Raw genomic sequence first — 27,782 nt, 5'->3', positions numbered from 1 at the left:
GTCTTCTCTTGTCTTTCCCTAGCCTGACAGAGACTTCGCTCCACGCTCTCCTGTACTCTCCGGTACTGCTGCTGCCTCTCTGTGTCCCAGTCTGTTTCTGGTGAAGTGTCCTCGGGTGTCAGGACTCCCATTTCCAGGTCAACAGGTAACTTACCAGGTCTTGCCCTCATTAGGTAAGCCGGGGTACAGTTGGTGGAACCTACCGGGATGTGGTTGTATAGGTCCACCAGATCGGGCAACTTCTCAGGCCACAGACTGCGTTCTTCCAGGGGCAATGTTTTTAGAAGATCCATTACCACCTGGTTCATTTTTTCACAAAGTCCATTAGTTTGCGGATGGTAGGGTGTCGTCCTTATCTTCCGGCAGCCATACAGATTGCAGAATTCCTGGAAGACCCCCGCTTCAAAGGCAGGTCCCTGGTCCGTCAGCACTTGGTCCGGGTACCCGTGTGGACGGCAGAAGTGCTGCTGGAAGGCTCTAGCTGCTGTTTGAGCCGTTAAGTCCTTGACGGGGACGACAACCAAGAACCGGGAGTAATGATCCACGATGGTTAACGCGTAGACGTAGCCACTTCTGCTTGGGGTCAGTTTTACATGATCCAAGGCTACCAGTTCCAACGGTTGCCGGGTGACGATGGACTGCAGGGGAGTCTTCTGGCTGGCCCGGTCCTTCCTTCTCAGATTGCACGGGCCACAGTCTCTGCACCACTTCTCGATGGTTCCCCTCATGCCTACCCAGTGGAACCGCTCGCGCAGCAGGAACTCCAGCTTTTTCCACCCGAAGTGTCCAGCTCCGTCGTGGTATGCCTCCATCACCATGGCTGCGTCTCTTCGGGGCACCACTACTTGCCAGAGTAGTTCATGCGTCCGGGAGTTGACCATTCTGCGGCACAACTTCCCCTTGTAAAGGAATAGTCGACTCTTCTCCGCCCATAGTTGTTTGGCTTCCTCCGGAGCGTCTGGTTCAAGGCGAGCCTCCGGCCGAGTCAGCATCTCCTTCACCAGTCGGACGGCAGGGTCGCTGTCTTGCGTTTCCGCCCAGTTGTAGTGGGGTAAGGGGTTCAACGTAGCAGCCTGCTTACCCCTTACCCGGTGGGAATACTGGATAGTCCCATGACGGTGGAACGCAGGGAGTTCAACTTCTTCCAGTCCCTCCGGATCTTCTCCTTCGTCCGGCAGGTTGGGCATCCTGGACAGGGCGTCCGCGTTAGTATTGGAGCGTCCTGCCCGGTATTTGATTGTGAACTCGTAGTTGGACAGACGGGCCATCCACCTCTGCTCCAGGGCACCGAGTCTTGCCGTGTCCAGGTGTGTCAACGGGTTGTTATCCGTGTATACGGTGAACCGGGAAGAAGCGAGGTAATGCCTAAAGCGCTCGGTGACTGCCCATACCACGGCCAGGAACTCTAGCTTAAATGAGCTGTAATTCTCGGGGTTCCTTTCGGTGGGTCGCAATTTTCGGCTGGCATAGGAGATTACTCGTTCTCTCCCCTGCTGAATCTGGGACAGTACGGCTCCTAGCCCGATGTTACTGGCGTCGGTGTAGAGGATGAAGGGCTGGCTATAGTCCGGGTACGCCAAGATTTCATCCCCCGTGAGGGCCATCTTCAGCTGGCGGAAGGACTCTTCTTCTAGCTCTTCCCATTTGAAGGGCGGCTTCTGGTTCTTGGCCTTCCGGGACTGGCCTATCAGGAGGTCCTGCATAGGCGCTGCCTTTTTGGTGAAACCGGGAATAAACCTTCGGTAGTAGCCTACCAACCCTAGGAACTGCCGCACTTCTTTTACGCTGGAGGGGCTTGGCCATCCCTTAATTGCGGTAATCTTATCGGGGTCGGGAGCCACTCCGTCAGCGCTCACCACGTGTCCCAGGTATTGCACCTTTGGTTTCAGGAGGTGACACTTGGAGGGTTTCACCTTTAGGCCGTAACTCGCCAGAGCTTCGAACACCTCCGCCAGGTGTTTCAGGTGGTCCTCATAAGTTTTGGAGTATACGATGACATCGTCCAGGTACAACAGGACCGTCTCGAAGTTTCTGTGGCCCAGACAGCACTCCATTAATCGTTGGAAGGTTCCTGGGGCGTTGCAGAGTCCGAACGGCATGCAGGTGAACTCGCTAAGTCCCATCGGGGTGGTGAATGCGGTCTTCTCCCGGTCCGCCTCTGCTACAGGAACCTGCCAGTACCCGCTAGTGAGATCCAAGGTAGAGAAGAAGTTAGCAGATCTTAAAGCAGCCAATGACTCCTCTATCCTTGGTAAGGGGTACGCATCCTTGTGTGTGATACGGTTGATTTTCCGGTAATCTACACACATCCTCATGGTGTTGTCTTTCTTTTTGACTAAAACTAGTGGGGCTGCCCAGGGGCTACAGCTATCCCGGATTACCCCAGCCTCCTTCATGTCTCTAAGCATCCCCTTGGCGTGTTGGTAATGTGCAGGGGGTACGGGTCGATACCTCTCTTTTATGGGAGGATGATCTCCCGTGGGGATGCGGTGTTCTACCCCCTTGACTCGCCTGAAGTCTAACGGGTGTTTACTAAACACTCTCTCATACTCTTGAACCACCCGATAGACTCCTTGTTTCTGATGTGAGGGAGTGGAGTCAGTACCCAGATGTAGTTGCTGACACCAGTCCTCCATGTCTTTCTTAGAGCCGTTACCTTCCTCCGGGTGAGATGGAGGCAAGGGTTCCACAGATTGTATAGAATTTTGATTAGTGGTATATAATTTGGCTAGCGTGGCATACCGGGGCAGGTACATTTCCCTCTCCCCGATATTTATTATGCGAACGGGCACCCTCCCATGGCGTACATTGACCACCCCCCGTGCTGTCAAAATGGTGGGCCTACTGTCTGAGTAAACTGGTTCTACCATTGCCTGGTAATCTCTACCTCTCAGACCAATAGCTGCCCGGCACTAAATCATCATTTCACTTTTTGGGGGCATGGCAATAGGAAAAGGGTCACATATTCTTACACTACCAATCTCACCGCCGGAGAGTTCCACTTGTTGCCGTTGCATCAGTGCCCGGATCTCTTTCTGGAGCACCCGCTGCTCGCCGGAGCTGGCGTTCTTGGCAACCTGCTGTAAAAGGAAAATCACCTCTGCAAGACAATTTTCAATTACGTTAGTTCCTAGAGTTATTTTTGGGTGACTCTCATGTTTATCAATATCTACAATGATCAGTCCCTGTGCGGCCAGTTCGACTCTACCGATTTTGAGGGTCACCTCTTTAAATCCGATCTGTGGCACGGGCTGGCCATTGCTGGCGATGATACTCAAGTCGTCGTCAGGGTAGTGGGTAATATCCGAGTCATTCCAGTACTGCTTGAAGAGCACGTACGGGATGGTGGTGACCTGTGACCCGGTATCCAGTAGGGCACTCATGGGAATGCCATCCAGTACCACAGGCAAGACTGGACGTCCTCCCACATATCTGTCGCGCCAGTTCGATGGGCCTGGTGATCTTTTTCCTGGGGGTTGGCCCTCTACCCCAGGTTGTGCCCGTTTAAAGAACAGTACCTTTCCATATGTCCGGGTTGATTGCAGCGGCGGCAGATGGGTCGTCCGTCCTCGCTGTATCGGTCACTGGGTCTTCCTCTGGCCGGTGGGGTCCTCCTTGGTCGACGCCACGGGATGTCCTCCGGTCCGGATGCCAGCTGGATCTTCCCTGGGGTGGAAACCTGTAAAGACTGCACAGTTCGGGTTAGCGCAGCAACGCTCTTAACTAGCTCTTGGACCTGATGGTGTAGGTCTGGAGCCGGGTCATTGTCCAAAGCCTGCGCATCAGCTCCCACAGGCCCTGCCGACAAGGGCGCCGCCTCCTGGTGGTAAGTGATAGCTGGGCGCCTGTGGGTCACAACGCCACCCGGTGCTGGTTCTCGGAGCACCCGGATAGCTCTATCCTTGAACTGTGCAAAGTCCAGATGGGGATCCTGTAAGGCCATTGCCCGCAACTGGGTTCGGTGGGCATTGCAATATAAACCCTCTATAAACTGTTCAGTCAACAGCCTGTCCTCGTTTCCCACCCCATCAGGGTCGGTCTGCTTTATGGCCCTCAGGGCCTCTTGTAGGTTTAGTGCATAGTCCCTTATACTCTCATGCGCTCGCTGCTTGCACCCGTAGAATCTAAGCTTGATCTCTGCTGAGGTGCGGGTATCGAAGGTGTCCCTCAGCCGGGTTAGTATCTCTGCGACAGTCCTCCTCCCAGGTGGCCAAGATTTTACTTCTCTTTTGGCTGCCCCGGTTAGTTGGGCCACCAGGATGCTCACTTTTTGCTCTTCTGTGAGGGGGTACACCTGGAAGAGGCTATCCAGCTTTTCTCTAAAGTCATGCAGGGTATGTGACTCCCCTGAGTACTGGGGTAGCCAAGCTGCTCCCGGGATATATGGCATGGTGAAGGGCATAACTGCAGCAGCGGTGGCGCTGGCGGGGGTCGAGGTAGTGAAGCTCTCCTCCGTATCCGACATCTTCCTCCCCCCTAGTGGACCGTGGCCTACCTTGCGATGATCCTCTTCCGTAGGCCGCGGCTCCGCAGTGGATCGTCAGGGTTGAGGACCTTCCGTCGCGCTCCTGTGACGTCGGCGTCTGCTGGGCTCCTTCCAGGACCTTACGCAACGTCCGGACGTGAGGCGGGGCTTCAGTTCTCGCGCGCTTTCGGAGTCCACGCCCCTCTTCTTCCCGCGCGGCGTCCTCAAGATGGCGTCCAACGGCGGGAAAACTCCACGGATGGCGGGAAGAAGGCCGAAGATGGCGCCGGATGGCGGGAAACTTCACCGATGGCGGGAAGAAGGCTGAAGATGGCGCCGGATGGCGGGAATCTTCACCACTGGTAAGTTTGAAAAGTCTCTTTTTCAGGCACGCAGTACCCGGTGGTTGCGGGCACGAAATCCTGCCGACTACGCCAAAGTTGACGCGCCCCTGGGCCTGTGTCGCGCTGCGCTGCGCATGCGGGAGCTTACCCGGAGCCGGATCTGTGGAGGGTTGTAGTCTCGTGGCGGTGACCCGGTCCGTGCCCAGGGAGTCAAACTAGACGGCAGTCCATTAGTAGTAAATGGTTGATGACTACGCCACCCGTTGAGTGCAGCCAGGGGGCTGCTGCTGCAGGGCAGACCGCTGAGGCCGATGGTGGGATTGTGCAGCGTGATAGTATAACCCCCAACGGGAGGGGTATGGCCTCAGGGCAGCCGACGTGGATGATGGGGGTAGCAGGAACCACTCAGACGGTACGGTGTAGTTCAGGGTCTTTACTGGTAACAACAAAAGACCCTCCCGGAGTACTTGCTAGCGGATGGGGCCTGGTCAGTCCTTGAGCAGATGGGATCTCCCCTGGCCAGGCGTAGTTGTAGGCCTCCCAAACTGACTGTACTCTTCTGGCTACCTTGCTAGGAGCTGATGTAAGTAGCCCACGTCCCTGAGTGTACCGTGTGGTGCTCACCCGTATGGCCGGTGACTCGGGGCCTTCTAATGGCTTCCGCTCCACGATGGCGGTGCTGGTCCCACGCGTGTGACCGTGCCTTCGGGCTTCTGGGCCAGAGGACCTGAAATCCCCTGCCTGACGGATTCTGCTGCTGGGTAGGAATTAGTCCCCACAGCCTCGGACTCCGGGTCCGGTAAAAAGTCTTCTTAGTCAGGGCGAACTCTGCAGCTGCCAGCCCCTGACTCCTTTTAACTGCTGTTTCTTCCTATGCTGTCTCTACTTCTTCTCTTCTTCTACTCACTCACCCTGCCTCAGCCCCAGGTTTTTATAGGGGAAGTTCTTCCCCTCCCAAGACTGGGCAGGAGGTGTGGCATGCACAGGATCCCTGACCAAAGGACCTCCCACCTGCTCTCAGACATAACATTACGTTACTGTGGCAACCAGACCCCTGGGGTGTCACATGTGCATGCTGCGGCTTCCCCAATCCGAAGATGGGTTTCCAATGGAACTTGGACTCTGCCAACTGTTGTGGACTATAAGCCATCAACCACAAATTGGACTTTACAACTGTTCGTAGATGGGCGGGACTAGTGGCGGGCTTCCGGCGTGTGCCTGTTAAATGCAGAGCTTGACAGCGGCATTTAAAATGTTAACAGCCGCGGGTGGATCGCGTTTCCACCTGCGGCTGTTAGGGGCACATGACAGCTGATCAGATCAGATGTCATGTTACTGGAAAGGTGTGGGCTCATCGCCGGAGCCTGCGCCAAAGGGAGAAACACGCCATGCGCCGTACATGTAAGGCGCATGTCGTGAAAGGGTTAATGCAATATAGATAGTTTGACTATGGAAACTGTATTTGATGTTCAGATTATCCAAGGACTATGGCCATATACTGACAAAGAAAACATTTCTTTGGCACTCTGACATTTAATATCAAGATATTGTGCAATGTTGTTCTAGCTTTTTATCCAGGTATGACTGGACCTTGAAGGCACAATGCTATGTAATTTAAAAGCCATAAACTGTGATTGACTTGTTTTGTGCTGTAATTATTTACTTTTGCTGTGAGGTAGAATATACACATAAGCTAAAATAACAGAAATGTTTCTGTAAAATATAGTGATCATCCTACTTCTAATGCAGCAAGTGTACAGTATGTGAGACATGGTTATTAGACAACACTTTCTAGTTCTGTTTAATGGAAAATGTCTCTTGTCTAGAAGGAAGAAAACAGTCTCCCTACTGTATGCTGGATCTCAACAAGGAGACTCGATACACTGGTGAGGTTGTTTCAGGAAAAGAATTTAGTATTCTCCAGAATCAATATTGCACATGACCTATAAATATATTGAAATGTGAAAACAGATGAAGTGCAGTGACAGTGCATCACAGAACCTCACAGAATGGGCCACAGGATTATCACTTTAGTGCATCTTTACTAGCAATTTTTCTTCCTGTCTCTTTTGCCCAAATATATAAATATATCAGCCAACCAATGCAAAAAATACATTTTTCAGTCAAATTTTGTAGAATTCACTTTTTCAGCACACAAACTATTAGCTTCACTGAGCCTATAAAAAAAAATGCTGGCAAAAAATGGTCAATCTGCTCAGAGATGTTGAAGCCAGAGACAACCACACATTTCCTCTGTAGCGGGCACTGTATGGAAAATGTAGCAATACATGCATTCAAATACCTGGCTTTTCCCATAATCTATGAATGGTCTTTTCTGTAGAAACTAGTGTTGAGCGAACATGCTCGACACTGCTCGGTACTCGCCCGAGCATCACGCTACTCGGGATGTTCGGCGAGCACCGAGCATTTCCGGGTTACTCGGGCGGGAGCTCGGGTCTCCGCCCTGCATGTTTGGCGCTCTTTACAGAGCCAATGAACATGCAGGGATTGCCAGCCAGTCACTGTAATGCCACAGCCATGTTGGTTGTGGGCATTACATTGATTGGCTGGCCGCACAGCGTCACCTCGAGTATTTAAAACCGGGCGCCGCCATCTTGGACACAGACGGCTGGGATCAGACAGTGTAGGGACAGCGCTGCTGATTTAGGGAGATATATACTGCGAAATAGTTAGTGTAGGGTCTGTAAAGGCTGCCAGATCAAACAAACAGTCCATCTCAAGATATCCATCCCAGATATCAGGCAGGTAGGCTGTATAGGAGACGCAGTGGTTATACCAGCAAACGCTGCATTACAGTCCTGTGTGCTCCTGTTGCTGAAATTGCTGGACTTAGCTCCAGGTCTCGGGGGCCAGGAAAAATCCTTTTTTTCTCATCTAAATCCTCTTTTTTTTTTTTCCTCCTTCACACTGTACAAATACCCATCCTATTAACATTTTGGTGTCCCCACCCCAAAAAAAAAAAAAAAGTGTCTGTGACAGTTCAGACACAAATATATATTTTTAAAAGAGTCTGGTGTAGGCCAGAGAAATAGAAGTGTGGTTTTGTAGTTCCATGGTTCAAACCTCTGTATTATACACTTTTGGGCCATTTTTACCTAAAAAAAAAAAACAGATTGAGTGTGTCGCTCTCTGTTCAGCGGCAAATATATCTATTTAAAAAAGTCTGGTGTACACCACTAAATTATAACTTTGGTTTTGCCGTTCCACGGTAAAAAAATCTCTATTTTCCTGCTTTTGGCATTTTTTGCCATAAAAAAAAAAACTGTAATAGTGTCTCCTTGATTGTTCAAACACAAATACACAGTTAGGTCCATATATATTTGGACAGAGACAACATTTTTCTAATTTTGATTCTAGACATTACCACAATGAATTTTAAACAAAACAATTCAGATGCAGTTGAAGTTCAGACTTTCAGCTTTCATTTGAGGGTATCCACATTAAAATTGGATGAAGGGTTTAGGAGTTTCAGCTCCTTAACGTGTGCCACCCTGTTTTTAAAGGGACCAAAAGTAATTGGACAATTGACTCCAAGGCTATTTCATGGACAGGTGTGGGCAATCCCTTCGTTATGTCATTATCAATTAAGCAGATAAAAGGCCTGGAGTTGATTTGAGGTGTGGTGCTTCCATTTGGAAGGTTTTGCTGTGAAGTAAACATGCGGTCAAAGGAGCTCTCCATGCAGGTGAAACAAGCCATCCTTAAGCTGCAAAAACAGAAAAAAAAACATCCGAGAAATTGCTACAATATTTGGAGTGGCAAAATCTACAGTTTGGTACATCCTGAGAAAGAAAGAAAGCACTGGTGAACTCATCAATGCAAAAAGACCTGGGCACCCACAGAAGACAACAGTGGTGGATGATCGCAGAATAATCTCCATGGTTTAGAGAAACCCCTTCACAACAGCCAACCAAGTGAACAACACTCTCCAGGAGGTAGGCGTATCAATATCCAAATCTACCATAAAGAGAAGACTGCATGAAAGTAAATACAGAGGGTTCACTGCACGGTGTAAGCCACTCATAAGCATCAAGAATAAAAAGGCTAGACTGGACTTTGCTAAAAAACATCTAAAAATAGCCAGCACAGTTCTGGAAGAACATTCTTTGGACAGATGAAACCAAGGTCAACCTCTACCAGAATGATGGAAAGAGAAAAGTATGGCGAAGGCGTGGTACAGCTCATGATCCAAAGCATACCACATCATCTGTAAAACACGGCAGAGGCAGTGTGATGGCTTGGGCATGCATGGCTGTCAGTGGCACTGGGTCACTAGTGTTTATTGATGATGTGACACAGGACAGAAGCAGCCGAATGAATTCTGATGTATTCAGAGCCATACTGTGTGCTCAGATCCCGCCAAATGCAGCCAAACTGATTGGTCGTCGTTTCATACTACAGATGGACAATGACCCAAAACATAAAGCCAAAGCAACCCAGGAGTTTATTAAAGCAAAGAAGTGGAATATTCTTGAATGGCCAAGTCAGTCACCTGATCTCAACCCAATTGAGCATGCATTTCACTTCTTAAAGACTAAACTTCAGACAGAAAGGCCCACAAACAAACAGCAACTGAAAACCTGGCAGAGCATCAAAAAGGAGGAAACTCAGCGTCTGGTGATGTCCATGAGTTCAAGACTTCAGGTAGTCATTGCCAACAAAAGGTTTTCAACCAAGTACTAGAAATGAACATTTTATTTACAATTATTTAATCTGTCCAATTACTTTTGGTCCCTTTAAAAACAGGGTAGCACATGTTAAGGAGCTGAAACTCCTAAACCCTTCATCCAATTTTAATGTGGATACCCTCAAATGAAAGCTGAAAGTCTGAACTTCAACTGCATCTGAATTGTTTTGTTTAAAATTCATTGTGGTAATGTCTAGAACCAAAATTAGAAAAATGTTGTCTCTGTTCAAATATATATGGACCTAACTGTATTTGTTGAAAATAGTCTGGTGTAGGCCAGAGAAATAGAAGTGTGGTTTTGCAGTTCCATATTTCAAACCTTCAAACCTCTGTATTATCCACTTTTGGGCCATTTTTACCTAAAAAAAAAGCAGTTTGAGTGTGTCGCTCACTGTTCAGCCGCAAATATATCTATTTAAAAAAGTCTGGTACACACCAGTAAACTATAACTGTGGTTTTGCCGTTCCACGGTAAAAAATCTCTATTATCCAGCTTTTGGTATTTTTTCCATAAAGAAAAACAGTAATAGTGTCTCCTGATTGTTCAGACACAAAAATATATCTGTTTAAAAGAGTCTGGTGTAGGCCCGAGAAATAGAATTGTGGTTTTGCCGTTCCACGGTAAAAAATCTCTATTATCCTGCTTTTGGCATTTTTTGCCGTAAAGAAAAACAGTAATAGTGTCTCCTGATTGTTCAGACACCAATATATCTGTTTAAAAGAGTCTGGTATACACCAGTAAATAATAACTGTGGTTTTGCCGTTCCACGGTAAAAAATCTCTATTTTCCTGCTTTTGGCATTTTCTGCCATAAAAAAAAAAAAATAATAGTGTCTCCCTGATTGTTCAGACACAAATATATTTGTTGAAAATAGTCTGGTGTAGGCCAGAGAAATAGAAGTGTGTTTTTGCAGTTCCACGGTTCAAACCTCTGTATTATCCACTTTTGGGCCATTTTTACCTAAAAAAAACAGTTTTAGTGTGTCGCTCACTGTTCAGCCGCAAATATATCTATTTAAAATTGTCTGGTATACCCCAGTAAATAATAACTGTGGTTTTGCCATTCCACAGTAAAAAATCTCTATTATTCAGCTTTTGGTATTTTTTCCATAAAGAAAAACAGTAATAGTTTCTCCCTGATTGTTCAGATTGTTTAAAAGAGTCGGGTGTAGGCCAGAGAAATAGAACTGTGGTTTTCCTCTTCCAAGGTTCTAGGCTACTTTTTATTACCATTTTGCCATTGATAGTGCGAGTGTAAGCTATTTTACTTCCTTTACAATGGGCAAGGCGCGTGGCAAGGGACGTGGAACTGGACGTTCTGGTGATGGTGTGTGCAGAGGACGGGGCCGTGGCCAAGGTGAAAATGTGCCACAACCAACAGCCACATCTTCTCGCTCCCACTTCTTGACCAAATTACTAGGGAAGCACAGAACAACACCAGTATTGCGAACTGATCAGTGTGAACACGTTATTAATTTGATAGCAGATAATACTTCCAGTTACCTGGGCACCACCACCTCTGGTCTGTCTTCCACATGGTGAAATCTTAGTAGCCGTGAGTCTCGACCGCATACTCCTTCTCACCCTGATGCTCCTTCCTCCCACCATGCCGAGTGTCATCAGACAGCAACTGATCCCACACTTGGACACTCTGAAGAGCTGTTCACTGGTGCATTTCCAGATTTGTGCCCCTTGCCTGCTCCGCTTGAAGTGGTGGAAGAGGAGATCCCATGTAGCGATGCCCAAATATTTGAACAGCCACGGCCACAGGAAGTCGACGCTGGCAATTTGTCACAAGAGGTGGACAATGACGAGACACAATTGCCAGGAAGTGAGGAGGAGGATCGTGGTGAGCAAGTGGAAGAGGAGGAGGTGGTGGATGATCTAGTAACTGACCCAACGTGGCAGGAGGACATGCAGAGCGAGGCCAGCAGCACACAGGGTGAGGGAGGCAGAGTACCCCAACAGGCAGGAAGAAGCAGTGTGGTGGCTGCACACAGAAGGCAGGCAACAGTTCCCCATAACACCAACACGAGGGACGTTGCCAGTACAACCTGTAGGTCTTCCAGAGTCTGGAATTTTTTTAAAGACTCTGCTGATAACCCCAAGAAGGCCATTTGTACCACCTGCCATGCCAGCATCAGCAGGGGTGACAAAACTAACAGCCTGACCACCACCAGCATGATCAGGCACATGGCAGCAAAGCACCCGACTTTGTGGGGCGAACCCCAGGGTCCACGACCAGTGTCAGCGGGTGTTACCACTGCTTCTTCCGCTGTTGTGCATGCAATAGAACCCCCTGTTGTGTGTGCAAGGCAATCCCCTGTCCATACTGCATGCTAAGATGCCCCCTCCTCTCAGTCTTCACTTGTTATGGCAGTTTCTCAAGAAACAGCATCAACGTCCACGTCCCACCGCAGCGTTCAATTGTCCATATCCCAGACCTTTGAACGAAAGCGGAAATTCGCAGCCAACGCCCAACAGGCCACAGTCCTAAATTCGCACATTTCACGACTGCTTGCATTGGAAATGCTGCCTTTTAGGCTGGTGGAGACGGAATCCTTCCGTCCCTCGGTACTCGGTCCCCAGCCGACACTATTTTGCCCGGTGTGCCATCCCCGCACTACACAAGCACGTGTCCCAAAACACCTGCAGTGCCCTCAACAACACAGTTACTGGGAGAGTCCACCTGACAACGGACACGTGGACAAGTGCTTGTGGCCAGGGACGGTACATCTCCCTGACAGCACACTGGGTAAACATAGTGGAAGCCGGGACCCAGTCGGACCTTGGGACGGAACACATCCTCCCCACACCGAGGATTGCGCGCCCTATGTCAGTCAGAGTTGCCCACACAGTGTACAGCTCCTGCGCATCATCCTCCTCCTCCTCCTCATGTTCAGCCTCCATCTCAGATATCACCACATCAGTTACAAGCTGGAAGCACTGCAGTACTGCCTCCGCCAAGCGGCAACAGGCTGTGCTGAAACTCATAAGCTTAGGTGAGAAACCTCACACTGCTTGTGAGTTGTGGACAGCTGTGAAAGAGCAGACAGATCTGTGGCTGAGACCTCTGAACCTACATCCAGGCATGGTCGTGTGTGACAATGGCCATAACCTGGTGGCGGCTCTGAGGCGAGGCGAGATCACACACGTACCATGTCTGGCTCATGTGCTTAACCTCGTGGTTCAGTGGTTTCTTAAATCGTACCCCGAGTTGTCAGATCTGCTCGTCAAAGTACGCCGCCTGTCAGCTCATTTTCGCAAGTCGGCTACAGCTTCCGCCGCCCTTGCTGTGTTGCAGCGTTTGCAGCTTCCGTCACACCGACTGGTGTGTGATGTCCCCACACATTGGAAATCTACCCTCCACATGTTGCAAAGGATTTGTGAGCAGAAGAGAGCAGTTGTGGAGTACCAGCCGCAACAAGGCCGTCGATATTCAGGTCAGACTCCACATATAAGACCTCAGGAGTTGACCTGGATGTCTGACATATGTACCATCCTGACAAACTTTGAGGAGGCCACCAAGATGGTGAGTGGCGATGACGCCATCATTAGCGTCAGCATTCGACTTGTCTGTCTTTTGCAACGCTCTCTGCAGAGAATTAAAGAGGAGGCATTGCAGCCAGAGTATGATGAGATGGATCAAGAAGCCATAGCGGTTGATTACACACAGCCCAGACTCATCTCATCCCAACGTGCATTGGGTGACAATAGAGAGAGGAGGAGGAGGAAGAACAGGAGCTTGTATCATGCGCTGTAGACGGTAGTACCTGTACAACTGTCATACCGTCGGTTCAGCGTGGGTGGCCTGAGGACAGGGGGGAAGAGGAGGAGAGCATGGTCAGTCATCATCTTGGTGAGGACACAGAAGTCTTGCCCGTTACCTGTCTGGCACGCATGGCTGACTTTATGTTACGCTGCCTTAACCGTGACCCTCGCGTTGTCAAAATGTTGGGTGACAGTCATTACTGGTTGGTGACACTTGTAGACCCCGGCTACAAGGAGAACTTCACTCTCTTATTCCTGAGGTGGAGAGGTCTACAAAAATGGGGCAATACCAGAAGGCCCTTGCTGCAGAACTCTTAAAAAAATTCCCATCTGAACACGCTAGCGGCTGAGGTCACAGTTCGTTGCCCAACCAAGGCGTACATGCGAGAGAGACGCAACTCCAATCCAGCAGAGGCAGGGGAACACTGTCAACGTTCAGGGACAGTTTTCTCAGACCCTCCCTTCGGACAGACCCTGAGGCGCGGGGTACTCTCACAAGGAGTGGAAAGTTTCAAAAGATGGTGAGGGAGTACCTTGCCGACCGTACCAGCGTCCTCCTTGATTCCTCTGTGCCTTTTAATTATTGGGTATCCAAGCTGGACACTTGGAGTGAACTCGCTCTGTATGCCTTGGAGGTCCTGGCCTGCCCTGCCACTAGCGTGTTATCAGAGCGTATTTTTAGTGCCGCTGGGGGAATTATAACTGATAAGCGCACTCGCCTGTCAACTGACAATGCAGACAAGCTGACCCTTATTAAAATGAACAAGGGCTGGATTGAGCCAGACTTCTCATCACCACCAAATGACAGCAGAGTAACATAAAGTCAAATCCACTGTGTTATTTCGGGAGGTATATTCACATGCACCCACACATGGGTATACGCTTCCCCATTTTGGCTGTTTTATGGTCCGTGTTGCCATTATTGAAAGTTCCTCTGTCCTTATTTTTGTCAGCTTTTGCTTGGAAGGCATAAGCAAAGACTGTGGGAGACGCACTCCCCAATAATGGGAATAATATTTTTAAGATGCTGTACTGTATGGCTCTTGTAAGGGGCATTAAAACCGTCTTGTTAAGCTACTGCGACCTCCACCACTTTTCCAAGGGGCATTAAAACCATCTTGCTAAGCTACTGCGACCTCCACGTCTCTTCCGAGGGGCATTAAAACAGTCTTGTTAAGCTACTGGGACCTCCACGTCTCTTCCGAGGGGCATTAAAAGCATCTTGTTAAACCACTCTGAACTCCACAGCTCTTCCAAGGGGCATTGAAATGTTGTTTTTAATTAACTCTAACCTCCACGACTCTTCGAACGGGCATTGCATTTCCTCCTAATTTTTGGCAGCTTTTGCTTAATGGGAATAATGTTTGTAATATGCTGTACTGAATGGCTCTTGTAAGGGGCATTGCAAGTTCCTCCGTATTAATTTTTGGCAGCTTTTGCTTGGAAGGAATAAGCAAAGACTATGGGAGACCCACTCCCCAATAATGGGAATAATGTTTTTAAGATGCTGTACTGTATGGCTCTTGTAAGGGGCATTAAAACCGTCTTGTTAAGCTACTGCAACCTCCACCACTTTTCCAAGGGGCATTCAAACCGTCTTGTTAAGCTACTGTGACCTCCACCACTTTTCCAAGGGGCATTAAAACCATCTTGTTAAGCTACTGCGACCTCCACCACTTTTCCAAGGGGCATTAAAACCGTCTTGTTAAGCTACTGCAACCTCCACGACTCTTCCAACGGGCATTGCATTTCCTCCTAATTTTAGTCAGCTTTTGCTTTTCAATGTATAGGCGAACACTAAGGGAGACCCACTCCCCAATAATGGGTAGAAAGTTTTTAGTACACTGTAATCCACATCTGTTTCAAGGGGCATTGCAGTTCCTCATAATTTTTGGAAAGCCTTCCATTCACTGCTTAGGCCAACAGTGCACAGGAGACCCAGTTGCTATAAATGGAAAAATGGTTTAGTTAAGGCCCTCTGACCTCCTTGTCACTTCCAAGGGGCATTGGAGTGCCTCTAAATTTTTGGTAGGCATTGCACTCACTCTATGCCCTATAACTGTGTAGCCGAACCGCTCCTTTTGGTACAGAAACATATCCTACAAGACATATGTTGTTGACTGGCCTGATATTGATGTGAATGGTCCCAGTACCTCCTGCTCTTTCTCCTTTGCCACCACCTCATCCATCATTTATCACCTGAAGCTTTGTTTTAACGGGAGTCATAGAACTGGGATAGTAGCTGGAAAACATCCAGCAATCCTCGGAGGAGGTTGGATAACGCTGACCACCTCAGGCCTAGCCGCTACTACATACATGCACTTGCATTAAAAGAAAACAAAGCAGATGCTAACTTCTATTATGATCATCATGCTCCTCACCTTGGCACTCTCAACTCCCCTGATGGAGAAGCCAGGGCCCACCGGAGGAGTCTGATTCTTTGGTGGGTTCGTCCAATGCTGCCATAAAGCAGGCCAGGCTAAGAAAAGTGTGTGGGAAGGTGACAGGAGAAATAGGGGCGGCTGGGGACCGTTTATGGACACCCGGCCGCGGGGCGGCTGGGGACAGAGTATGGACACCCGGCCGCCCCCTGGCGGCTGGGGACCGAGCGTGGACAACCGGCCGCCGGGCGGTTGGGAACTGAGTATGGATACCTCGCTGCCGAAGCAGCCATGAGGCAGTGGCCAGCTTCGGCCTCCTCCAAACTAAAAGGCCCCATTTCAAGTGAAAGCTAGCAGTATGGTATTGCAGCCTGTGGGTGGGTGGTTGGCTGCATACTTGCGCTTGCATTGCAAGGAATGGGGGAGGTACAATTGAACACTGCCCTGGGACAAGGACTTGCACGGGGATAGTTGCAAGTCTGCATCTTCTGATGCGGCAAGGATCACTTTTGATGGCCACACTTTTAGGCAGTGACCTGAGAGTCAGAGATGCTTCCAGGGGTCTTCCCCATGCTGTTCCCATGTCTTTTCAGCACTGTATGCATGTGTCACACAGCACATGGCCAGATAAGGTTGTAAAATGTTAAAATGACATTTCCCGGTGAATGCATTTGTCACGGTTGAAAGCAATACAAAAGTGCAAAAACGCATGAAAAATCCTACTTGTGAACATAGCCCAAGGTGTGGAGGAGTATTTTTGTTTTTGGTTATTTATTTTACCTTATACACAAGTCTTTACCGTGGAAAGGAAATTCCTTAACATATTTCACAGGAAAACCGTTTGTTTCGTTTTTGAACATTTTATTGTGAGCCCGTAAAAGTGGCTTAATACCTCTGACCACGTTGTTGACAGCAGTGACCTGGGGGTCAGAAATGCTTCCAGGGGCGATCCCCATGCTGCCCCCATGTCTTTTGAGCACTGTCACTATCGTTTTGGGCACTTTTTAGGCTTTCTACAGACTGCCGGGGCTGCCGCCGCATAAATGCTCCGGTCTCCCATAGACTAACATTGGGCTCGTTGCTCGGATCGAGCACCCGAGTATCACGGTGAGTTGGGCCTGAGCTTCGAGCACCCGAGCATTTTAGTGCTCGCTCAACACTAGTAGAAACATGTTTTGATTGGTGTTGGAAACAGGAATTACTAATTAAAGCGAGGCAAGCAGAGAAGGGAGATGAACATCATGGCAGAGTAATTTGAAATCTGTAAATGCATCAGGGATATCATGCTTCATCACCTGGAAGCCTCCTGATGACCCTCTGAAATGAAGGAAATGCGTAGAGGCAGGAGTACACACTCTATCAATACTTTATAAGTGATAGCTTCAAATTATGGCTGTTTACATCATCCTATATGTTTTGTGCATGAATTATCAGTTACTTGTTTATTAGTACATATGTTCATATGAAAATTGATCTGTGACATTAAGGTTGGGATTTTAATCTGTCTTCCTTTTTTCCTTAGGTGAGCCTCACATAAGGTAGTCAGTCCGATGATAAGTGTATTCACACATACCTATACCATCCCCCGGTTATTGAGGGCAAACCAGGGGTAGTGAGGGTTAGCCGACATAGAGCGGAGTTGCCATCTCATGTTCCCTAGGGTGCCAACCTCCGCTGGTAGGCATGGAAGGATCTTTAGGTAATGCTAGGGAGAATATTCCCATTTCTGAATGTGCCTACATATTAAATTGATGTTATCGAGGTTATGATACTATATCTGGTCCCTAAATATTGGTCCTACTGTCCCACTCGCTCTCTGACAGTATTGACTGGTTTATTGAGCAGTAGGTAGTGAAAAGAATCTCAGGGATAGACAGGGAAATTATCCCTCCTTGAATGTGCTTATATGCATAAACTGTATATGGTTGTTTAACTGTCCCATTTGCTGTATGACAAGATTGTTTGGTCCAATGAACAGGATATTAGATAGACAGATAGATACCAACAATGTTTCCAAATATCTAGGGTACATCAGGGACAGTGAGGATGAGCTGCCGTGGAGCGGGGGTGCCAAGTCGTATTCCCTAGGGTGCCAACCTCTGCTGGTAGGCAGGGATGAATCTATAGTCCAATATAGGGAAAGTTTCCCTCTATATGTATGCAACCATTTCTGAATATTAAATTTAGATAATTTTAGATTTATACACTACAAGTGTGCAGTTTGCTTTTCTTGGGAATGAGATTTTAATTGTATTAATAAAGTTCTAATTTTTAAGGGTATTTTTTTGTAAGTCGAATGTGCTGTGTTTACTGAGTGGTTTTTCATTCCGGTATTTGGAGTCCCCACCCAATATTAAAACCACTTTATTTGATGCAATTTTTGCATGAATTAAAATTTGTTAAAAATTATTGTAATCAGCAAAAGAATCATTTCCCATATATATATTTTTTTTTTTTTACAAATCACATCAAAAAGGTAAAAGGAAACCATTACATGAAATAGCTCCTCATGTTCAAATATGTGAGTAACCAGGGGGCAAGGAAGACTGCACTCTGCATGCAAATTTCTTCTGCAAACACAGATATTTTGCTTTGAAATGCTATTTACTTAAGGTGTAAAGGGCAATCTAATGGAAAAAAACTAAAACAGGTATTTGAGAAGAATATTGATTTGTACTTAATAACGAGGTTCCAAAGTCTGTATTCAACAAGATCATCAGTGTGAATTACTCCTGTCAGGTATACGATTTCCATAACATTAGCAAGTAGTTTAATAAAGATTACATTTATGCCTATATTTATATTAATTATATGAGTTGGTTTTAATACTCCATACTACTGTTTGATTTTAAAGCGTATCTGTCACCAGATTTTCGCTACTTATTCTGAGAGCAGTATAATGGAGAGACAGAGACCCTGATTCTAGCAAAGTATCTGTCACGTGACTGTTGTTTGATATCACAGGGCTCGTGGCTCCTTCACTATCTCTAAACCCAGTTATCCCTGCTCCCCGGATTACTTCTCGTGGTGAAGACGCCAGAGCCACGAACCTTGCCTGATTCAACCCTTATCTCTCCCCTATTCTACCTAGAGAAGTGGGTAGTAGTTGTATATAAGAATACTCAAACCAGACTATCAAGGGAAGACATACAGGGATAAATGAAAATACCAATCATTCAAATTATGCTCTCAAAAACAACAGAGTGGAACACTGGGAAGTAAAAGAAAGGAAAAACTGAATAGGAGAGGATGAGTATATGCACACAGACAAATCATCAAGCAACAGTCTTTTGAACAACACTATAAAGCCTGCTCAACAAACACCTTCAACTCCACACCAGGCAGTATAAAACTAACACTGGCAATCCTGATTGCCAGAGACAAGTATAAAAATCAGAGGGGAGTGACCAACACTGAACTGCTGAGATCCTCAAAGGAGGAAAGCTTCAGAGACTCTCAACCGAATAGATTTAACCCTGTACTGCTAGCAGAAACCTGCACCATTTAATATGATGGTAAAGTGCTTCTAATCAGTGCTGGAGTATGTGGAATCAGACACCCTAGTCTTTTGGCCCCTCTGTTGCAGTAAATCTGTGACAGTATCACATACTGGCCTGCTTAGTGTAGTTTTAATAAAATCATCATTTTATCAGCAGGATATTATCACTAGAGCACCAGTAAAACCTGCTGCCATCTAGTTTTCCATATTCATGAGCTCTGTATAACTCCACCTCCACCACTGATTGGCAGCTTTCTGTCCATGTAAACAGAAAGCTGCCAATCAGTGGTGTGGAGCTATACAGAGCTCAACATTTAGAGAACTGGTAGATCTGCAGCAGATAAAACAGGGATTTTATCAAAATGACAGCCAGCAGCTCTACCCCAACATTATGCTGCTCTCAGATGGGGTAGCAAAAACCCGGTTCTGTCCCAATGATATCCCCTGTTTACAGGGCATATAGCCTCATAGTGGTAGGAAGTAGAGATGAGCGGTGTTCGACTAGAACTGTTCGCCAATCTCAAATTCGAGCTGTTTTGGGCGGTGTTCGAGTTGTTCGACGAACCCGAACGATTTGCAAAAAATTCGGCTGTTCGAGGTTATGTTCGATAACTGTTCCTGCACCAAAAGCGTGTCCTGCATGGCTGGTGCTATTTAGAGCACCAATCATGCAGGGATTGTCTGCCACTCACTGTAATGCCACAGCCATGGTGGTTGTGGCATTACAGTGATTGCCCAAATCGATGGGAACAGTGCCAACAGTGAAACATGAAAAGCCGGCAATTCAGCAGCGGCATACACCGGTACCCGACAATTTAGAACCGAAAGAATAGAGCTTCACACATAGATTAGATAGATATAAACATGTCAGCCACATATATACGAAGTACAGTGAAAGTGCTGCTTACTGTACTTGTCATTTAGCGTAAAGGATTTATCAAAAAAAATAATAGTGTTTTCATGCACCGTCTCTTTAAAAAAGCCGGCCGGCAATTCAGCAGCGGTACCCGACAATTTAGAATAGAAGGAATAGAGAATCACACATAGATTAGATAGATAGAAACATGTCAGTCACATATATATGAAGTACAGTGACAGTGTTGCTTACTGTACTTGTCATTTAGTGTAAAGGATTTATTAAAAAAAATCATAGTGTTTTCATGCACCGTCTCTTTAAGAAAGCCGGCCGGCAATTCAGCATCTGTACCCGACAATTTATAACAGACAGAATAGAGCTTCACACATAGATTAGATAGATAGAAACATGTCAGTCACATATATATGAAGTACAGTGATAGTGTTGGTTACTGTACTTGTCATTTAGTATTAAAATAAAGGATTTATTATTAAAAAAATTGGCGTGGGGTTCCCCTTAATTTTAGGCTCTAGCGGAGGTTAAGCAGACAGCTGGGGCAGATGTTTGAAGCCTGGGAAGGGGGTAATACCCACGGAGCTTCCCAGGCTACTAATATCAGCCCCCAGCTGAATACATAGCCTTTACTAGCTATTAAAATGGGGGACCCCCCCAAAAAAATGACGTGGGGTCCCCCCTAATTTAATAGCTAGCAAAGGCTAGGCAGACAGCTGGGGGCTGATATTAATAGCCCAGGAAGGGAGCCATGAATATTGGCCCCCTTCCAGGCTAGAAACACCAGCCGTCAGCCGCCCCAGAAATGGCGCATTCATAGGATGCGCCAATTCTGGCACTTAGCCTCGCTCTTCCACGCTGCCCTGTAGCGGTGGCAGGGGGTAATAGGGCTGGGGTTGATGTCAGCTTATAATGCCAGCTGACATCAAGCCCAGGTTAGTAATGGAGAGGCGTCTATAAGACACCCCCATTACTAACCCCATAGTCAAAGTTAAAAAAAAACAAACACCCAGAATAAAGTCCTTTAATTGAAATAAAGACACAATTCTTTATTGTTCTAAATTAAACCATACTTACCATCACGCCCATTCCAGCTGAAGCCAACGATCTCCTGTAATAAAAATAAAATAATAAAGCAACCTCATCCTTACCTTTCCATGGTTCCCACGACAGCTTCAGCTCTGCTACATCGAGATGACAGGCTGGACCGCAGCAGAACGCCGCCATCCAGCCTGTCATCCCGCAGACACTGAGAAGAGCAGGCTTGCTTGCGCTCCACATTGTCTCTCTGTGACGGCATAAAGATGAGCCGAGGTCATGTCCAATGAACTCGGCTCACCTCATGCACGTCACTTACAGCGTGGGAGAATTCTCACGCTGAAGCGCTGAGTGCAGGAGAATTTTCCCACGCTGTCAGTGAGGTGCATGAGGTGAGCTGAGTTCATTGGACATGAGCTCACCTCATGCACGTCACTGACAGCGTGGGAGAATTCTCCTGCACTCAGCACTTCAGCGTGAGAATTTTCCCACGCTGTCAGTGACGTGCATGAGGTGATCTGAGTTCATTGGACATGAACTCGGCTCATCTGGATGCCGTCACAGCGAGACACTGAGGAGCGCAAGCATGCCTGCTCTTCTCAGTGTCTGCGGCATGACAGGCTGGATGGCAGCGTTCTGCTGCGGTCCAGCCTGTCATCTCGATGTAGCAGAGCTGAAGCTGTCGTGGGAACCATGGAAAGGTAAGGATGAGGTTGGTTTATTATTTTTCTTTTATTGCAGGAGATCGTTGGCTTCAGCTGGAATGGGCGTGATGGTAAGTATAGTTTAATTTAGAACAATAAAGAATTGTGTGTTTATTTCAATTAAAGGACTTTATTCTGGGTGTTGTGTTTTTTTTAAATACTTTACTAGAAATTCATGGCGGTCATGTCTAATACTGGCGTGACCCCATGAATTTTGGGCTTGGGGCCAGCTGATAATACCAAGCTGGCCCTAACCCCTTTATTACCCAGTGAGCCACCGCACCAGGGCCCTGGATGAGTTGGGTACAGCGCCAGAAGATGGCGCTTCTATGAACGCTCCATTTTCCGGGGTGGCTGCGGACTGCAATTTGCAGCGGGGGGGGGGGGGGGCAGAAAGCTTGGGCCTCCCTGCGCTGCAGATTCCAGCCCCCAGCTGCCTAGTTGTACCTGGCTGGACACAAAAATAGGGCGAAGCCCCACGTATTTTTTTTTTAATTATTTCATGAAATTCATGAAATAATTAAGAAAAAAAGGCCTTCCCTATATTGTTGTGTCCGGCCAGGTACAAATAGTCAGCTGGTGGTTGGGGGCAGCCCGTTCCTGCCTGCTGTACCTGGCTGGACACAAATATAGTGCGAAGCCCCACTTCAATTTTTTTAAATTATTTCAGGAAATTCATGAAATAATTAAAAAAAAATTGACGTGGGGCTTCGCACTATATTTGTGTCCAGTCAGGTGCAGCAGGCAGGAACGGGCTGCCCCCAACCACCAGCTGCCTATTTGTACCTGGCCGGACACAACAATATAGGGAAGCCCTTTTTTTCTTAATTATTTCATGAAATAATTTAAAGAAAATTGACGTGGGGCTTCGCCCTGTTTTTGTGTCCAGCCAGGTACAACTATGCAGCTGGGGCCTGGAATCCGCAGCGCAGGGAGGCCCAAGTTTTCTGGGCCACCCCCGCTGCAAATTGCAGTCCGCAGCCACCCCGGAAAATGGCGCGTTCATAGAAGCGCCATCTTCTGGCGCTGTACCCAACTCATCCAGGGCCCTGATGCGGTGGCTCACTGGGTAATAAAGGGGTTAGGGCCAGCTTGGCATTATCAGCAGGCCCTAAGCCCAAAATTCATGGGGTCACGCCAATATTAGACATGACCACCATGAATTTCTAGTAAAGTATTTAAAAAAAACACAACACCCAGAAAAAAGTCCTTTAATTGAAATAAACACACAATTCTTTATTGTTCTAAATTAAACCATACTTACCGTCACGCCCATTCCAGCTGAAGCCAACGATCTCCTGAAATAAAAGAAAAATAATAAAGCAACATCATCCTTACCTTTCCATGGTTCCCATGACAGCTTCAGCTCTGCTACATCGAGATGACAGGCTGGACCGCAGCAGAACGCTGCCATCCAGCCTGTCATCCCGCAGACACTGAGAAGCGCAGGCTTGCTTGCGCTCCACAGTGTCTCTCTGTGAGGGCATCCAGATGAGCCGAGTTAATGTCCAATGAACTCGGCTCACCTCATGCACGTCACTGACAGCGTGGGAAAATTCTCCTGCACTCAGCGCTTCAGCGTGGGAGAATTCTCACACTGAAGCGCTGAGTGCAGGAGAATTCTCCCACGCTGTCAGTGACGTGCAGGAGGTGAGCTGAGTTCATTGGACATGAGCTCACCTTATGCACGTCACTGACAGCGTGGGAGAATTCTCCTGCACTCAGCGCTTCAGCGTGAGAATTTTCCCACGCTGTCAGTGACGTGCATGAGGTGCGCCGAGTTCATTGGACATGAACTCGTCTCATCTTTATGCCTTCACAGCCAGACACTGCAGAGCGCAAGCAAGCCTGCGCTTCTCAGTGTCTGCGGGATGACAGGCTGGATGGCGGCGTTCTGCTGCGGTCCAGCCTGTCATCTCGATGTAGCAGAGCTGAAGCTGTCCTGGGAACCATGGAAAGGTAAGGATGATGTTGCTTTATTATTTTTCTTTTATTGCAGGAGATCGTTGGCTTCAGCTGGAATGGGCGTGATGGTAAGTATGGTTTAATTTAGAACAATAAAGGATTGTGTCTTTATTTCAATTAAAGGACTTTATTCTGGGTGTTTGTGTTTTCTTTTAACTTTGACTATGGGGTTAGTAATGGGGGTGTCTTATAGACGCCTCTCCATTACTAACCTGGGCTTGATGTCAGCTGGCATTATAAGCTGACATCAACCCCAGCCCTATTACCCCCTGCCACCGCTACAGGGCAGCGTGGAAGAGCGAGGCTAAGTGCCAGAATTGGCGCATCCTATGAATGCGCCATTTCTGGGGCGGCTGACGGCTGGTGTTTCTAGCCTGGGAGGGGGCCAATATTCATGGCTCCCTTCCTGGGCTATTAATATCAGCCCCCAGCTGTCTGCCTAGCCTTTGCTAGCTATTAAATTAGGGGGGACCCCACGTCATTTTTTTGGGGGGGTCCCCCATTTTAATAGCTAGTAAAGACTATGTATTCAGCTGGGGGCTCATATTAGTAGCCTGGGAAGCTCCGTGGGTATTACCCCCTTCCCAGGCTTCAAACATCTGCCCCAGCTGTCTGCTTAACCTCCGCTAGAGACTAAAATTAAGGGGAACCCCACGCCAATTTTTTTTAATAATAAATCCTTTATTTTAATATTAAATTACAAGTACAGTAACCAACACTATCACTGTACTTCATATATATGTGACTGACATGTTTCTATCTATCTAATCTATGTGTGAAGCTCTATTCTGTCTGTTATAAATTGTCGGGTACAGATGCTGAATTGCCGGCCGGCTTTCTTAAAGAGACGGTGCACGAAAACACTATTATTTTTTTTAATAAATCCTTTACACTAAATGACAAGTACAGTAAGCAACATTGTCACTGTACTTCATATATATGTGACTGACATGTTTCTATCTATCTAATCTATGTGTGAAGCTCTATTCTGTCTGTTATAAATTGTCGGGTACAGATGCTGAATTGCCGGCCGGCTTTTTTAAAGAGACAGTGCATGAAAACACTATTATATTTTTTAATAAATCCTTTACACTAAATGACAAGTACAGTAAGCAACACTGTCACTGTACTTCATATATATGTGACTGACATGTTTCTATCTATCTAATCTATGTGTGAGGCTCTATTCCTTCTTGTCTAAATTGTCGGGTACCGGTGTATGCCGCTGCTGAATTGCCGGCCGGCTTTTTTAAAGAAAGCGTCTTCTGAGCAGTTTGTCAGCTTTTGGACACCTTTGAAGGTGTTTTCTATGTGTTTCTATGTGTTTTTGTTTGCCTGCCATTTGCCTGCCATTAACGGTGTTCGACGGTGTTCTAAGGTGTTCGACGAACAGTTCGACGAACAGTTCCTCGAACATCCCGGTGTTCGACGAACCGAACCGAACCCGAACACTACGGGGGTGGCTCAACACTAGTAGGAAGGTCTTGCGTCAGGCTCCCTCTATAAGCTGGAGCATAGAAACTTTAACAAATAGCAGCTCTTGCCTTGGCATATTTTATCTACCCATGTTGTACATATTCACTTCCATGTGATGTCAATGAAAATGTCTCCTAAAAAAATATGATTTTGCCTAGAGAAGTTTCCATTGAAAAAAAACAACCTTTTATCTATTTGCCCTCCATGCATTTATTTTTAGCTTTTCTTCACCTTAAGGCCACGTCTCCACTATCAGTATTCGGTCAGTATTTTTTTCTCAGGAGTGGGAGCCAAAACCAGGTGAGGAACAATCAGAGAAAAGCTAATAGAAACAAGTCACCAATTCTGCATTTTTGACCCACTCCTGGTTTTGCCTTCCACTCCTAAAAAAAAATATTGACCAAATGCTGATAGTGGGGCCATGGCCTAAGTGGGTTGTCCACTACTTGGACAACCCCATCTCAATTCCTATGTTTCTCCTTCCCATGTGGATGAGAGGGCTTCTCCGAGTAGTGGACAACCCCTTTAATTATAGGCCTTCAGACTCCACAGGTTTGACCCAATGGTATCTCGTACATAATGGTATAGATTATGGATACTCTATTTTCTTAAAAAAAATACTAACAAACTTAAACTTCTTAAATTGATTTCAGGAAATAAAATAAAAAAAAACTAGATGCATCTTTTTTCAGATGTTCAATACAGTCTAGATAATTAGGTCCCTCCTAAGGCATCTTTTTCATAAGTAAATAGCCTAAATGTTTTTCATTTTCCTAAATAAAGTGACCATTAATTACTGCAAATTAAGGCTTTTAGATTCGCTCCAGATTCAATCATTTTTCCATTTCAGTTTTAGGGTGCTTTAACATGTTGGTGTGCTGTGCAAACATTTTACCTCAAATTGCAACAGTTTTGCCATTGCGTTAATGTACGGACGGTTTGTTGTGTTAAAACATATTTTTTTGCTTTTCACTTGTTCAAAACGTATTGTCAATAAAATTGCAATTCATAGTAAAATGTATAAGGTTTTATAGTGCTTCTTTTGGCCGGGCAGAACACTAATACAATTTGTTAACCCAGTCTTACTCAATTGAATAATATTCAATATGTAATAGTAACATTTGTAGTCATATCCAAATTTGTATTGACATTAAGAATATAAATGTCACCACAAAAAGAACATCTACAGTCATGGTCGAAAGTGTTGGAACCCTTGAAATTGTTCCATAAAATTAAGTATTTCTCCCAGAAAATTATTGCAATTACACATTTTTATTTCCTTTGTGTGTATTGGAACAACACAAATAGAGAAAAAAGACAAAATGTACATAATTTCACACAAAACCCCAAAAATGAGCCGGACAAAATTATTGGCACCCTCAACTTAATATTTGGTTGCACACCCTTTGGAATAAATACCTGCAATCAATAGCTTCCTACAACCATCACCAAGCTTTTTGTATCTCTCAACTGGAATTTTGGACCACTCTTCTATTACAAACTGCTCTAGGTCGCTGATATTTGAAGGGTGCCTTCTCCCCACAGTAATTTTAAGATCTCTCCACAGGTGTTCAATGGAATTTAGATCCTGACTCATTGCTGTCCACTTAAGAACTCTCCAGTGCTTTGTTTTCCTCCATTTCTGGGTGCTTCTTGAAGTATGTTTGAGGTCATTGTCCTGCTGCAAGACCCATGAGCTAGGATGCAAACCCATCTTTCTAACACTGGGCACTACACTGCAACCCAAAATTTTTTGTAATCTTAAGATTTCATAATAACTTGCACACAGTCAAGGCACCCAGTGCCAGAGGCAGCAAAACAACCCCAAAACATCTTTGAACCTCCACCATATTTGACTGTAGGTACTGTGTTATTTTCTTTGTAGGCCTCGTTCCTTTTTTGGTAAACAGTAGAATGATGTGCTTTACCAAAAAGCTCTATCTTGGTCTCATCTGTCCACAAGACGCTTTCCCAAAAGAATTTCAGCTTACATTTTCGCAAACTGTAGTCTAGCTTTGTTATGTCTCTGTGTCATTAGTGAGGCCCTTCTGGGTACCCTGTCATAGCATTTAATTTCATTGAAATGTCAACACAATGTCGCGCTGACACTGTTGCACCCTGAGCCTGCAGGACAGCTTAAATCTCTTTGGAACTTGATTGGGGCTGTTTATCCACCATGTGGACAACCTTGTATTGCAACATTTCATCAAATTTTTCTGCCATCCATGTCTAGGGAGATTAGCTATGGTGCCATGGGTTGTAAACTTCTTGATTATGTTGCACACCGTGGAAAAAGGGACATCAAAATCTCTGGCGATGGACTTGTAACCTTGAAATTGCTGATATTTTTCAACAATTTTGGATATCAAGTCCTCAGCCATTTCTTTTCTCCTCTTTATGTTCCCCATGCTTAGTGTGGCGCAAGCAGACACACAATGCAAAGATTGAGTCAACTTTTCTCCTTTTTACCTAGTGTGATTTTCATATTCCTCACACCTGTTACTTGCCAAAGGTGAGTTTGAACGAGCATCACATGCTTGAAACAAAGTTGTTCATCCACAATT

The sequence above is a fragment of the Phyllobates terribilis genome, unplaced genomic scaffold, assembly GCF_046119375.1.
Source record: "Phyllobates terribilis strain yellow unplaced genomic scaffold, ASM4611937v1 Scaffold_11__3_contigs__length_659146591, whole genome shotgun sequence".
Lineage (NCBI taxonomy): Eukaryota > Metazoa > Chordata > Amphibia > Anura > Dendrobatidae > Phyllobates > Phyllobates terribilis.
This window is presented reverse-complemented; position numbering follows the sequence as displayed.